This window comes from Eulemur rufifrons, chromosome 8 (genome assembly GCF_041146395.1).
Source record: "Eulemur rufifrons isolate Redbay chromosome 8, OSU_ERuf_1, whole genome shotgun sequence".
NCBI classification, from domain to species: Eukaryota; Metazoa; Chordata; class Mammalia; order Primates; family Lemuridae; genus Eulemur; species Eulemur rufifrons.
The window spans coordinates 97,550,268-97,567,205 of NC_090990.1; positions in this window are offsets into that span (position 1 = coordinate 97,550,268).

Here is a 16,938-nt window from a genome sequence, read left to right on the forward strand (position 1 = left end):
TCTGTTTATCCTGTATAAGTAAAAGACAAACATAAAAATAAATTAATTCCTGCCAGGTATGGTGGCACATGCCCATAATCCCAGTTAGTCAGGACACTGAGGCAGGAGGATCTCTTGAGTCCAGGAGCTGGAGTACAGCCTGGGCAACATAGCAGGACTCTATCTCTAAAAAAAAAAAAAAACAATTAATTCCTAATTTATTAAGGATTTTAAAAATAATAGATAAATTTTATACCAAATAACAAAGTAGAAACTATTACCAACTTACATAATATATAATATCATTAAATATTAAAAACACTTCCAAAACATTTTAAAAATTAAATTATTAATGGAAAAATATGTTAAGAATATAAACATAATTTTAAAAGTAGGCAGCTGTTACAGGCTGAACTGTATCCCCCCCACAAAAAAAGATACATTGACATTCTCACCTCCAGTATCTCAGAATGTGACCTTATTTGGAAATAAGATTTTACAGTGGTAATAAACTGAAATGTGGTCAGTGGGCAGGGGATGAGGCTGATCCAATATGATTAGTGTCATTACAAAAAGGAAATATTTGAACACAGACATACACAGAGGAAAGGTGATGTGCAGATACCCAGAGAAGAAGACAGCCGTGTGACTGGAGTGATGCATCTACAAGCCAAGGAATGAGAACCATTCTTGGCAAACACCAGAAGCTAAAAGAGTAAGAAAGGAATTTCCCCAACTGCTGTCAGAGAGGGCATGGTCCTGCCAACCATAAGTCTAACCTTTGGTTATTCTAAACCTCCCATACTCTAACATAGTCTCCTGTGTGTGTGATTTCTGACTCTTGACCTCCAGAATCCTGAGACAATTTTTTGTTATTTTAAGTCACCCAGGTTTTGGTACTTTGCAATAGCAGTGCTAGAAAACTGATACAATAGCCAAAATGCTTCAGCAATATTTAAAAGAAATACTAAAAATAGAGTTGAAAAATACTGAGATACACAGACATTTAATTGGTTATTTATATGAGATACTACCCATCAATGTAAAGATAACAATGTAAGAACATAAGAATTCGCATTTTACTGCCTGCAGTTATATAAATTATTTCAAACTCTGGAAGTCAATTTAGAAGTGTTCAATTCCTTTGACCCTGTAGTTTCAAATATAGGAATCTGTATTAGGGAGATAATTTATGAAGATGTATGCACACAAATATTTGATTCATCACTTTTAATAAAATATTAAAAATGTGTAAATTTCCTAAGCCAGTGGAATGCTTAAGTAAACTGTGGTTTACCTATGAGGTAGAATACTATGCAGATATTAAAAGTCATGTTTTTAAAAAAGATATTAAATAATTATATTAAATGAAAAAGCAGAAAATAAATTCTATGGCATAATTTTATAAAAAACTAGGATATTATTTCTGCTTAATCTGGCTAGTGGCCTATGTATTTTGCTTATCTTTTCAAACAACCAATGTTTTGTTTCATTTATTCTTTGTATTGATTTTTTGGTTTCCATTTCATTTAGTTCTGCCTGGAGCTTTGTTATTTTTTTTCTTCTGCTGGCTTTGGGTTTGGTTTGCTTTTCTTTTTCTAGTTCCTTGAGATGTGATCTTAGGTCATTAATTTGTGATATTCTTGTCTTTTGATGTAGGCATTTAAGGCTCTGAGCTTTCCCCTTAGGACTGCTTTTACTATATACCATAGATTTTTGAATGCTTGTGCTCCCTTTGTTTTTTAATTCAAGGAATATTTTGATTTCCATCTTAATTTCATCATTGACCAGCAGGTTGTTTAATTTCCATGACTTTGCATAGATTCGTGTGTTTTGCTTGGAATTGATTTCTAATTTGATCTGATCCAGCAATCCCACTACTGGGTATCTACCCAAAGGAAAAGAAGTCATCTTATCAAAAAGACACCTGCACTCGAATATTTATCACAGCACAATTCACAACTGCAAGATGTGGAACCAACCTAAGTGCCCATGAATTCGTGAGTGAATAAAGAAAATATGGTATATATATACCATGGAGTACTATTCAATCATAAAAAGGAGTGAAATATTGTCTTTTGCAGCAACTTGGATGGAACTGAAGACCATTATCCTAAGTGAAGTATCTCAGGAAGAGAAAAACAAACACTGCATGTACTCACTAATAATTGGGAGCTAAACAATGGCCCACGTGGGTGCAAAGACATGTAAAGGACATTGGAAAGCAAAAAGGGTGGGGGGAGAGAAGAGGATGAGGGGTAAAAACTTACATGTCAGGTACAGTGAACACTATTCTGGTGATGGGCACACTAAAAGTCCCAATGTTAGCATTATATAAGGTACACATGTAACAAAATCATTTGTGCCCCCTTAATATTTTGAAATTTTAAAAATCTGAAAAAACTAGGATATGCATAAAAATATAATTGTTGATAGGTAGATAGATAGATATATGTGTGTGTATGAAAAAAAATTCCTAGAGAGATTTTAAATGTTGCTTTAAAGTTATTTTCTCCAGAGTTATGGCTTAGTTTATAATTACCTGTATTTTCTAATAATGAACATATATTAGCTTTATTTTTACTATATCACCTAAAATATTGACTATGTGGGGAAAAAAGCATTTTATGGTGTTTTTTAAATACATTTCCATATTCAAATGGTATTAATAATAAAGAGTCAATGGATTGTAATACCTGATTACAACTGATACTATGTTGGGGGTTTTGTGGAGACAAATACCACTAAGTTAAGCCAGTTGAAAAATAAGACAAATAAGATGACAAGTGGAGATAAAAATATCACCTTTATTACTATTTATGGTTAGATTGGAGGAAGTGGCTTAGGAAACAACGGGCTTCCTATTACTAAATTCTCTGATGAGATAGACTTCTGTACCCAATCCACCAGCATAGTCAGATAGTTTCATGTCTCTCCACCAGTGGTTTGGCTTCTTGTGACTTACTGGTTCCAAAAGAAAAGAAAGGGACAATGGGGATGTGTATGGGTCCCTCCTCCCGGACAGGGCAAGAGACCAGAAGTGCCTGAAGAAAAATCTTGTTTCATGTAAATCAAAGAAGTTAAAAAGAAATATTTTCCCATACATGTTCCACAATAATTTTGACAGTATTTTGCATATATATTTTTTAACTTTTCCAAACCTCTTTTAAAACAAGATTTGTTAGCACATGCATTTTAAAGCTGAGAAACATTCCCCAATAATAATCAATAATAATAAATAAGTTTTTATTAGAATTAGAACTTAATCACAGATCCCCAGATCTGTAGCATACCCTTATGACTGAGAACAATCAAATAATTGACATACTGCAATTCATTCATCAAATAGCATTTACTGAGTACCTCTAGTGGGCCAATGAACTAGGGATTAAGAGGAACAAAAACAACAACAAATGTTTGTTTGATTCATATTCCCTGAGCCCTGAGGGATCACAATCTATCAAACTTGTAAGAAACTTCAACAAGCTCAGAGACCATCCCCATAGTTAATGATATGTACTAGTGTGTAGCCCAGTCAGATTTCCAAGATGAAAAGGAGATACAGAAAGGCAAAATGCTACTTGTGGTAAATTGTGTTTCTTAAGCTTTTCTATGGAGAAAAAACATCTCTGCCTAGAGCCACCGCACATTTAGCCAGCTGTTCGAGCTTTTTGAGTGGTCCAAACTGCATCCCTCTGCTGTAGAAGCAGCAGAGACTGATAGTGGAATCCCTGAAGATGTGTTGTTGGAACAAGATTTCACACAGGATTTCCAATTACATACTAGGTTACCCCACTTATCCTTCTGAATTGAACCAGAGTTAATATAATAGCAATTGTATATTCAAAGAAAGCTGTGCATCAAGACATTAATAGAATGATGGACTAAGGACCTTTGAAAATCCACTTTTTTTATAATCAACAAGAACACTGGCAAAAACTGTTAAAAATCAACATTTTAAAGTGGAAAGAAACCAGAATGTATGACCCCCCCACACACACACACACACAGAAATGAAGCACTGAATACAAACTGTCCTTTAGGAAGGCCAAACATGAGCCTTGCCAGACAATTATCTTAAATCAGCTATTAAAAATATGTTTAAAGAAAATCATGTTTAAAAAGCTAAGGGAAAACATAAGAACAATGTCTCACCATATAAAGAATATTAATAAGAGGTAGAAATTCTAAAAATGAAATAAAAAAGAACCAAATTGAAATTCTGGAATTGAAAATCCAATAACTGAAATGAAAATTTTACTAGAAAGTATCAACACTAAGTTTGAGCTGGCAAGGAAAAAAATAATAATCAGCAAACTTGAGGACAGGACAATTGAGATTATCCAGTCTGAAGAACAGAGGAAAAAAATGAATAAAAATAAAGAAAATCCCAGAGACCCATGGGACACCATTAAGTCAACCAATACATAAATAATGAAGTCCATAAATAATGAAGGAGAGAAATAACATTTGAAGAAAGAGCCAAAATCTTTCCAAATTTGATGAAAGACATAAATCTATACACTCAAAAATCTCCACAAACTCCAGATACGATAAACCCAAAGAAATCTGTATCTAGACACATAGTAATCAAACTGTTGAGAGCCTCTGTTGATGGGCTTATCATGTATAAAGATATAAATATATGGCAATAACAATGCAAAGCAAGGAGGAAGAAAGATATATAGAAGCAAAGTTTTTATATACAATTGAAATTATCATACCTGTATTAAAAAATAAGATATCTCAAATTAATAACTTGCCATCTACCTTTTAAAACTACAAAAAGAAGATTTTATTAAATCCAAAATAGAGAGAAGGAAGAAAATAATGAAGATTACAGAGAAGATTAATGATAGTAGGAATAAAAAATAATAGAGAAATCTGACAAACCCCAAAGTTGGTTCTTTGAGAAGATCAACAAAATTGACAAGTCTTTAGCTAGACTGACCAAGAAAAAAAAGAAAAAAAAACCTCAAATTACTAAAATTAGAAATGTAAAAGAAAGCATTACTATTGACCTATAGAAATTAAAAGAATTATAAGGGAATATTATGAAAAATGTATGTCAACTAGGTAATCTGGATTAAGTGGACAAATTTCTAGAAAGATAAATACTACTGAAACTGACTCAGGAAAAAGTAGAAAATATAAATAGGCATATAAACAGAAAAAGTTTCGATTTGTAATCAAACACCTACCCACAAGGAAAATCCCAGGCCCAAATGGCTTCACCAGTGAATATTACCAAGCACTCAAAGAAGAATTAGCATCAAACTTTAAAAAAAACAGAAGAAGATGGAATACTTTCCAACTCATTCTGTGACACTAGGGTTACCCTGTTATAATAATAAAACCAGAAAAAGACAGCACAAGAAAATACAATTATAAAATATTTTTTTCTTTTTGTGCACATAGACACAAAAATCCTCAACAAAATACTAGCAAACCAAATCCATCAACATATAAGAAGGATTATACACCATAACCAGGTGGAATTTAACCCATGAATGCAAGAGTGCTTCAACATTTAAAATTCAGTCAGTATGATACATGATAATAATAGAATAAAGGACAAAAAACACACGATAATCTCAGTAGATGCAGAAAAAGCATTTGACAATATCTAATACCCTTTGATGATTAAAACAACAACAACAGCACTCAAGCTAGAACTATAAGGGAATTCATTCAATCTGACAGAGGACATTTATGGAATACCCACAGCTAACACCATACTTAACATAAAAGACAAAATGTTTTCCCCCTAAGATCAGGAACAAGGATGTCTGCTCTCAGCACTTCCATTTAATCTTGCACCATAGGTTCTAGATAGGAAAATCATGCAAACATAAATAAATAAATAAATGACATCTGTATTGGAAAAGAAGAAGCAAAACTATCTGTATTTTCAAATGGCATAATCTGGTATATATTTAACCAATAAATCTAAGGAATACACACATACCTACATGCATACATCTAGAGCTAATAAACAATTTCAGCACTATTGCAGGGTATGAGATTAACACATAAAAATCAGTTGTATTTCTCTACACTAGAAATGAACAATTCAAAAATGAAGTTAAGAAAATTCCGTTGACAATAGCATCAAAAAGAATAAAATACTTAAGAATAAATTTAACAAAATAAATGCAACTTGTACACTAAAAACTATAAAACATCAGTGAAAGATGTTAAAGAAGACCTAAATAAATGGAAAGATATTCTATGTTCTTTGGAAGTGGAATACTTAATATTGTAAATATAGTAATAATTCCCAAATTGATGTATAGATTCAATGCACTTCCTACCAAAATCCCAGCTGGCTTTTTCTTGCAGCAATTAATAAACTGATCCTAAAATTTATATGGAAATGAAAAGGATAGAGAACAGCTTAAAAATTTTTGGAAAAGAAGAACAAAGTTGGATGATTCATGCTTGCCAGCTTCACAATTTACTATAAAGCTACAGTAATCAAGACAACGTGGTACTGGCTTTAGGATAGAGATAGTAATATATGTCACTTGAATAAAATTGAGAGCTCAGAAATAAACACATTTACAGTCAATTGACTTTCAACAAATTCAAATCAAAACCACAATAAGAAACCACTGAAGACCCACTAGGATTATGATTTTTAAAAAGACAGATAATAACAAGTGTCAATGAGAATATGGAGAAATGGAACCCTCTTATAATCCTGGTGAGAATTTAAAATGATAAAGTTACTTTGGAAAACAGTTTGACAATTTCTCAGAAAGTTAGAGTTTACTATGTAACCCAACAAATTTACTCTTACATATATCCAAGAGAATTGAAAATATATATATGTCCCAAAACTTACACACAAGTGTTTATACCAGCATTATTCATTATAGCTAAAAAGTGGAAACAAACCAAATGTCCATCAACTGATGAATGAATAAACAAAAGATGGTATAGCCATAAAATAAATTAGGTACTGACATATGCTGCAACATAAATGAACCTTGAAACAATATGCTAAGTGAGAAAAGCCAAACACAAAAGACTACATATTGCATGATTCCATTTATATGAAATGTTCAGAATTAGCAAATCTGTAGAGACAAAAAGTAGATGAGGATTGCCAAGGGCTAAGTGTAGGGAGAGAGGAGAGTGGGAGTGGCTGCTAATCATTATGGAGTTTCTTTGGGGGGTGATAAAAGTGTTCTGGGATTAGATAGTCATGATGGTTGTAGAACTTTGCAAATATAGGGAAAACCATTGAGATTGTACATTTCCAAATAATAAACTAGAGATATGAAAGACACATATATATATATGTATATATAGAGAGAGAGAGAGACAAAAACAGAGACAGAAAGAGAGATACAGAGAGAGAAAACTTGCAACCTTGGATAAATGTCTGTACTCAGAGCCTGAGAACTAACAACCCCACACCTCCCTAGACCCATTACTTTATCCTAGATTGAGAGTTTGCACTAAATCCCACCTGGCCCTGACAATATTATATTGTTCCATGTCTTCATAAATATGCCAAGTCTATCACTAAAAGTTCAGGGCATCAGGTCTGAACTTTAGATGATCAAGACAGAGATTTTTTTCCCCAATGCTATAAATCAATTTAAAATGCAGACCTAAAGTATATATAGGCCTGTACTCTCTTGAAAACCATGCTAAATCTTTACCTTCAGATGTCCACAAAATGCCAGTCTGTCTATGTCTATAAAACAGTAATACTTTTTTTGAATTCCCTGGAAGAAAAGACATTGAGGATATTGAACCAGCATGCTTTTGATTGGTTCTTTCTTTTCCATATAAAGGCAGTTTATTGTTCTCGGGGACAGGAATTCACACATTTCCAGACCCAAATAGAGTAATGTTTACTCTCATAAATTTGAATCCTAGACCTCTACCTCTGCTTCATCGTGGATAGTACAACAGTGGGAATCAAACTCTTCAAGCATTCTTTGTTGTCTAGTCAACAAATAACCAAACTAACCTTGAATTTAAACTCTCTTTCCCCATTCATTTTCTCTCACTTAACAGGTTTTAAGTTGGGGGAAGTTTTGGTGGCTACACATGTCTCTCAGGATATTTGGTCTCTTTCCCAACCACATTATTGAGTTAAGAAGGGAAGAGGCCACTCACCTCAGGGGCCCAAGGATATTAGAGCAAAGACAAACAGGCCTGGACCAGGTAACTTTTAGTAACATCACACATCAAGCCAATTGCTCAGAGCTAAACTTTTCTCATGATTTTCAATATTGATGTCTCATGAAATTTCCCAATACTTGAATTTATCGTGGGAAGGCAGTCATAAATCTGGCATTCTTTTGGAAGGCTAGACCCACTGCAGTAGAAAGATCTAAACAGAATATGAATTATGTGGTAAACTGCCTTCTTCTGTACCCAGACCCACCAAACCCCCTCCCTGCTTTGGTTTCTTGGCTCTTGTTTCCTTGATCTAGAATGCACGTGGCTGATTTTCTGACTTCAATAAGATTTCTCTTTAGAGAAGGCTTCCTGAACCATGCTGCCTCAGCTATCAATTTGTCTCTTGGCTTATTTTTGTTTTCAGAACACTACTTTGTCCTTGCATATATGTATTTGTTTATATATTTATGATTGTTCTCCCTCACTAAAATGCAAATTCCATGGGAGGAGGGATTTCTGTGTGTTTAGTTTACTAATATTTCATCTGTACATTCAACTATGTCTGGCACATAGTAGGTCAATAAATATTTGTTGAAATGATAATTGAATAAGTACATGTTTGGACACAGATATGAAAATGGAAATTTTGAATACATTGTAACTATTGGTATTTTGAGTTCCTCCCTCTTTTTCTTTTATAATCATTTCTGTTCTACTTACCCTCTTCACTTATCGTTTTGCTCTTCTTCTCTTCTAATTATTGACATTTTTTTTCAGCTCATTATGGGGATACAAAAGTTCAGATTATATATATTTCCCATACTCCCCCATCCCCCCGAGTCTGAGCTTCAAGTGTGTCCATTCCCTAGACAGTGGACATTGCACTCATGATGTAGGTATGCACCCATCCCCTCCCCCCACCCCCATCCCGCCAAGTCAGAACTTCAAGCATGTCCATTTCCGAGACAGTGAGCATAACATTCATCAAGTAGGTATACACACATCCCTTCCCCCCAGCCCCCACCACTGTCCGATACTCAATTGGTGTTATTCCCAAATGTGCACTTAGGTGATGATCAGGGAAACCAGTTTGCTGGTGAGTACATGTGGTGCTTATTTTTCCATTCTTGGGATACTTCACTTAATAGAATGGGTTCCAGCTCTCTCCGGGAGAACCAAAGAGATGCCATATCACCATTATTTCTAATAGCTGAGTAATATTTCATGGTATACATATACTACATTTTGCTAATCCATTCATGAATTGATGGGCATTTGGGTTGTTTCCACATCTTTGCAATTGTGAATTGTGCTGCTATAAACATTGGGGTGCAGGTGTCTTTTTTATAGAATGACTTTTGTTCTTCTGGGTAGATGCCTAGTAATGTGATTGCTGGATCGAATGACAGGTCTACTTGAATCTGTTTAAGGTATCTCCATATTGTTTTCCACAGGGGTTGCACTAGTTTAAAGGCCCACCAGCAGTGTATGAGTGCTCCTGTCTCTCCGCATCCACACCAACATGTATTGTTTTGGGATTTTTTGATAAAGGCCATTCTCATTGGAGTTAAGAGATATCTCATTGTGGTTTTGATTTGCATTTCCCTGATGATTAGAGATGTTGAACATTTTTTCATATGTTTGTTAGCCATTCTTATATCTTCTTTTGAAAAATTTCTATTCATGTCCTTTGCCCACTTTTTGATAGGGTTGTTTGATTTTCTCTTATTGATTTTCCTGAGTTCTAAATAGATTCTTGTTATCAGTCCTTTATCTGATGTGTAGCATGCGAAAATTTTTTCCCATTCTGTAGGTTGTCTGTTTACTCTCCTGACAGTTTCTTTGGCTGTGCAGAAGCTTTTTAATTTGATCAGGTCCCATTTATTTATTTTTGTTGTTGCTGTGATTGCCTTAGGGGTCTTCCTCATAAATTCTTTGCCCAGGAAAATGTCTGTAAGAGTCTTTCCTACGTTTTCTTCTAGAATTCTAATAGTTTCCGACCTAAGGTTTAAGTCTGTTATCAACCATGATTTGATTTTTGTGAGAGGTGAAAGCTGTGGGTCCTGTTTCAGTCTTTTACATGTGGATATCCAGTTTTCCCAGCACCATTTATTAAATAAGGAATCTTTTCCCCAGAGTATGTTTTTGTCTGCTTTGTCAAAGATTAGATGGCTATGTGAGGATGGTTTTATATTTGGATTTTCTGTTCTGTTCCACTGGTCTGTGTCCCTGCACTTGTGCCAATACCAAGCAGTTTTAATAATCACAGCCTTGTAGTATAGTTTGAAGTCTGGCAAATTAATACCTCCCATTTTGCTTTTGTTGCTTAAAATTGCTTTTGCTAAATGGGGTCTTCTCTGGTTCCATACAAAGCGTAAAACTATTTTTTCCATATCTGTGAAAAATGATGTTGGTAATTTAATAGGGATTGCATTGAATCTGTAGATAACTTTGGGCAGTATAGACATTTTAACAATGTTGATTCTACTGATCCATGAGCATGGTATGGTTTTCCACCTATTTACATGCTCTGCGATTTCCTTCCTCAGTGTTTCATAGTTCTCCCTATAGAGGTCCTTTACCTCCTTAATTAATTATATTCCTAGGTATTTTATTTTCTTTGTTGCTATTTTAAAGGGTATTGAGTCCTTAATTTGGTTCTCCGTTTGACTGTTATTGACATATATGAATACCTCTGATTTGTGTGTATCGATTTTGTATCCTGAGACCTTACTGAATTCATTGATCAATTCCAGGAGACTCTTGGTTGAATCCTTGGGGGTTTCTAGATATAACATCATATCATCAACAAAGAGTGAGAATTTGATCTCTTCTTTCCCTATTTGTACTCCCTTGATTCTGCTCTCTTGCCTGATAGCTCTCACAAGGACTTCCAATATTATGTTGAAAAGTAATGGGGACAGTGGGCAGCCTTGTCTCCTTCCAGTTCGAAGTGGGAATGCTTTCAGTTTTTCCCCATTCAATATGATGTTGGCTGTGGGTTTGTCATATATGGCTTGTATCATTTTCAGATAGGCCCCATCTATGCCTATTTTGTTAAGTGTTCTTATCATAAAAGGGTGTTGAATTTTGTCAAATGCTTTTTCTGCATCTATTGAGAGAATAATATGATCTTTATTTTTGCTTCTATTATGTGGTGAATTACATTTATAGATTTGCGTATGTTAAACCATCCCTGCATCTCTAGGATGAAGCCCACTTGGTCGTGATGGATTATTTTTTGATAAGCACTTGGATTCGATTTGCTAGAATTTTATTGAGAATTTTTGCATCTATATTCATAAGAGAAATTGGTCTATAGTTCTCTGTTTTAGTTGCATCCTTTCCTGGTTTTGGTATCAGGATTATGTTGGCTTGGTAAAAAGTGTTGGGGAGAATCCCATCCTTCTTGATATTGGAGAATAGTTTATGTAGGATGGGCACCAGTTCTTCTTTGTAGGTATGGTAAAATTCAGGTGTGAACCCATCTGGTCCAGGGCTTTTCTTTTTGGGAAGGTTTTTTATTGCTGTTTTGATTTCAGATCTAGATATCAGTCTATTCAGGAATTCTATTTCTTTCTGGTTGAGCATGGGAAGGCTGTGTGTTTCTAAGAATTTGTCCATTTCCTCCAGGTTTTCTAATTTGTGTGCATAAAGATTTTTGTAGAATTCATAGATGATATCATGTACCTCTGTGGCATCAGTCGTGATTTCTCCTTTCATGTTCCTGATGGAGGTTATAAGAGTTTTTTCTTTTCTGCTCTTGGTTAGTCGAGCCAGATGTGTGTCTATTTTGTTTATTTTTTCAAAGAACCAACTTTTTGTTTTATTAATCTCCCTTATGGTTTTTTTGTTGTCATTTTCATTTAGTTCTGATTTAATCTTAATAATTTCTCTCCTTCTGCTGGGTTTGGGATCGGTCTGTTCTTCCTTCTCCAGCTCTTTGAGTCTATTCATTAGATTGTCTATTTGTAATTTTTCTATCTTTTTGATATAGGCATTTATGGAAATGAATTTTCGTCTCAGGACTGCTTTAGCTGTGTCCCACAGATTTTGATAAGTTGTGTCTCCTTTGTCGTTTAATTCAAAGAATCTTTTGATTTCCATCTTGATTTCTTCATTTCTAAAATAATCATTCAGGAGAAGGTTGTTTAGCTTCCATGACTTTGAGTAGAAATGAGAATTTCTGTTAGGGTTCATTGTTACTTTTATTCCACTGTGATCTGAGAAGATGCATGGTATAATTTCTATTTTTTTAAATTTTTTAAAACATGCTTTATGTTCTAGGATATGGTCAATCTTGGAGAATGTCCCATGAGCTGATGAGAAGAAAGTATATTCAATGAATTTTGGGTAGAATGTCCTGTAGATATCAGTCAGGCCCATTTGTTCTAGCATTCTATTTAAGTCCATTATTTTTTTGTTTATTTTTTGTTTGGAGGATCTGTCCTGTACTGTCAGCGGTGTGTTAAAGTCTCTGGCTATTAAAGTGTTGTTATCTATCATTTGGTTCAGGTAATGTAGGGTTTGTTTTATGAATCTGGGTGCACCTAGGTTGGGTGCATATATATTAAGTATATTTATGTCTTGTTGTTGAATTGTACCCTTCACCAGTATATAGTAACCATCTTTGTCTTTCATTACTTTTGTTGATTTAAAAACTAAGTTATCGGAGATTAAAACTGCCACACCAGCTTTCTTTTTGGTTCCATTTGCTTGAAATATCGATTTCCACCCTTTTATTTTCAGTCTAAATGCATCCTTGCAGGTTAGGTGAGTTTCCTGGAGACAGCAGATACTTGGCTTATATTTTTTTATCCATTGGGCCAGTCTATGTCTCTTGAGTGGGGAATTCAATCCATTCACATTTAATGAGAGAACTGATAAGTGAGACAGATTTCTGTTCCTCATGTTGTGTTGAATTTCATTGTTCTGTTTTCTCTCTTAAGCCATTGTGATAACTGGGTTTTTATCTTTATCTCTTGAGTAGTTTTACATTCGTGGGTGTTTCTTGAGCTTGTCCATGTGTAACTCTGTTTTGAGTACTTCTTGAAGAGCTGGTCTTGTCTTGGTGAATTCCGAGTTTTTGTTTATTTGAGAATGTCTTAATTTCACCTTCATATATAAAACTGAGCTTAGTTGGGTACAAGGTTCTAGGCTGGGCATTATTCTGTTTCAGAAGAGTGAGAATGGGGCCCCAGTCTCTTCTTGCTTGTAAGGTTTTTATGTTACTTGTTTCTTTCTCCTTACAGCTCGAAGAAGGGCCTCTTTAGTGGATATTTTGGTCAGTCTGATGACTACATGATGTGGTGTCATCCTATTTGGTATGAATCTCCCAGGGGTTATTTGAGCTTCTTGAACCTGTGTATCTAGAGATTTGGCAAGACCTGGGAAATTTTCCTCAATTATATCTTCAAATAACTTATCCAACCCTTGCTTATTGTCTTCTTCACCCTCAGGAATGCCGATAACTCTCATGTTAGGCTTCTTCACATAATCCCACATTTCTTGTAGACTCTGGTCTTTTCTCTTGTTTCTTTGCTCTATCTCTGTGACTGACTTAATTGGAAAGTGTTATCTTTGATCTCTGAGATTCTTTCTTCTGTTTGATCTACCCTGCTCTTGAGACTTTCCACTGTGTTTTGTAGCTCCCTGAATAAATTCTTCATTTCCAGGAGTTCAGTTTGATTTTTCTTCAATATTTCGATTTCTTTAGTGAATTTTTCTTCCAAGTCCTGGATCTTTTTTGTGGTTTCTTTGTGTTGGTTATCCATTTTTTCTTGCATAAAATTCAGCTTATTTATGATCCATGTTTGAAATTCTTCCCGTGACATGTTGCTATTTTGAATCTGGTTTGTGTCAATTGGTAGAGAACTAGTAATCTTCTTTGAGAGCAAAGTTTCAGCTTGATTCTTTATACTCTCAGAGTTCTTTCACTGAGCCCTTCCCATCTGGATGAACCATTAGATCCCTTCTTTCAGTTTCTTTCAGCTTTAGTCTGGATACAGGCATATCGTGCGCTGATCTTAGGCTGTGTAGCAGCCCAGGTGAGCTGCCTCCTTTGTCACTAGAGGGAGCCATTCTCGGGTTGTTCAGGATTTTGCTACCTCAGCTGGGGGGCTGCTCCTGTTGGGTCCAGCCTCAGAGAATTAATTTGGCCCAAAACTGGTTTGAGAGTCAAGTCACTAGGCTGTTCTAATTGCAGATGGAAAGCAACGTTTTCCCTTGCCTCTTCCTCTCCCGAGGTGGTTTCTGCCTCTCTCTGCACGAAAGACAGTGGCTAGGGGGAGGGGGCAGTGCCCACATTTGCCCAGCGCCCCAGCTGCTGCAGCTCCCGGGGGCTATGGTCCGCCCCACCCCAATGTCCGCAAGATCCACGCTCCACTCTTTCGGGACTGGGGAAGCACTCAGTGTTCACACAAAGGTGGAGCTCCTAATGGGGGGTCCATGGACTAGGGGACGGAGCTGCCTAGAGAGCAACCCGGTACCCAATTGCTCCACAGCAGCTAGGCTGTGGACCCCGACAATGGCGGCTGCCCATCTGCAGATCGCTGGCACTGGGGGGTGAATGTTCAGGTTCCGGCAGGGGCCAGAGGAAACAGGGATTGAGGGAGCCCAGCCACCCGCATAAAGGAGACAGTTAGGCATCTGCTAGGTGCCTGCTGCTGCAGCTTAGAGCAAACCCTCTCCCGCCAGTTGCAGTCTGCACACAGAGCTCCAGGGACCAAAATGCCTCCCGCTAATGTCTCCTCTCCACAGAGCCCCACGTCTCCCGTGGTAATTCTGCACCGACTTCAGGCAGATCCCTAATTGAGTGGGTGTGGAGGCCAGTGGGGAAACAAGCTGCTTTCCTGTGGGGCTGAACCCACCTCACTCCCTGGTGAGGCAGGTACAGCTGTCCCACGCTCCCCTCTCTATTGTCCGTCCTGCACTCTCCAGATTTTTGCGATCTTATTTCCCGTTCACCTCAGTCTTTTCTTGCTCTCTGTGTCCCATGCTAATTCTCCGTGGATTCCCACAGTTGTTCTTGTCGAGGAGCAATCCTCTAGCATTGTGGCAAGCCGAGATCCATGCCTTCCTCTCCAGGAGCATGAATCCAGGAGGTCACCACCACTCCAGCATCTTTCCATTCTCTAATTATTGACATTTTGTTTCCATCTTTTCAGTTACAGATTTTTGGATTTGCTCACTTTCTTCCCCTACCCTTGCTTTCTCCCATCCTATTTTTCCTTACATTTATATTTGTTCATTCAAAGAATGTCACTATCTCAATTAATTCATTTGTAGACAAGAAGTTCAAAGCCAAGGAATGGCCCAAGATTCATGAAAACTCCAGTAAAAATTAAGAAAGCACATCATTGTGTTTTCAAAATTTTAAGTATTAAAAGAAAAGCTTTTTTATATTTCCTTATAGCTTTTATTAAAAATTACTTTTTACTTCTTTCTCACTTATATTACAGTTAGCTTTTGAAAAAAACCTTTTTTACTTCAGGGTAATTCCACACAATAAAATTTACCTTTTTAAAGTGTATTGTTCAAAGAATTTTGAAAATGTATGTACAGCACAATTTGTTTTTCTAATCAACAGTTAATAGAAACTTAGGCTATTTTTAGTCTGAGGCTATTATTAATTAAGCTGCTATGAATGTTTAAATTTTCTTGTGAACATAGACTTTTATTTCTCTTCAGGAGGTGAGAGTTGACAAGGGGGTATTATAACTGGGTAATATGATAAGTTTATACTTAAATTTATGAAAAATTGGCAAATTTTCTGAAGTGTCCAAATCATTTTATATTCCCACAAGCAATGTGTGGAAAATTCCAATTGATCTACAACTTCACCAATGATTACTAATGTCAATCTTTTGATGTGATGATTTTAGAGGATATATAACAGCATATTGTTGATTTTAACTTGCATTTCCTTAAGGACTACAGATTTTGAACATCTTTTCATTTATTTACAGTTTGTAAAATTTCTTTGTTAAGGTTTAGTCAAATATTTTGCTCAATTTTTAAATTGGATTTTTGTCTTTTTAAGTTTTAAGAATTATTATTTTAAAAAAAAGATTATTCTTATACTCTGATGCAAGTATTTGTCAGACATGTGTTTTGCTAATCTGCTTTTCAACTTGCTGGCCTGCTTTCATTTTCTTAAAAAGTCTTTTGAATAGCTTTCATTGTCTTAAAAAGTCTAAATGTTTTTAGTTTTGATGAATTGTAATTTATTGAGTTGTTCTTTTAAAGTTTGTGATTAAAAGATTTTTGTTTAAGGTTACGAAAATTTTCCCCAAAGATTTCTTCTAGAAATTTATATGATCTTTATAGGCTATCTGTAAGTGGATCTTACTTTTTTATCCAATCTAACAATATAGGCTTTTAAATTTTTCTCTCCTTTTTACTGCCTTTTTAAATTAATTGAGTATTCTTTTAAGGGTTTCCACTTACCTCACTTGCTAGTGTTTGTTTTAGGGCAGCTTTCTGTGATAATGGAAATGCCCATGTCTGTGCTGTCCAATATAAGTGGCCACAAGAATATGTGGCTATTAAGCATTGAAATGTTGACAGTGTGAACATGGGGCTGAATTTTTACTTTTATTGAAACTTTAATTAACTTAAAATTAGATATATACATGTATCTAAAGACTACTTCATTTGCTAACATAGTTCTATATATGTATCTACAATGTATAATGCCATCATTCAAATAATAATGTATAATTTTATGTACAATGAAAACATTTTATAACCCATTCTTTGTATTATTATTGCTGAATATTTTACTACTTATATTCTAATCTGATAATTCATTATTAT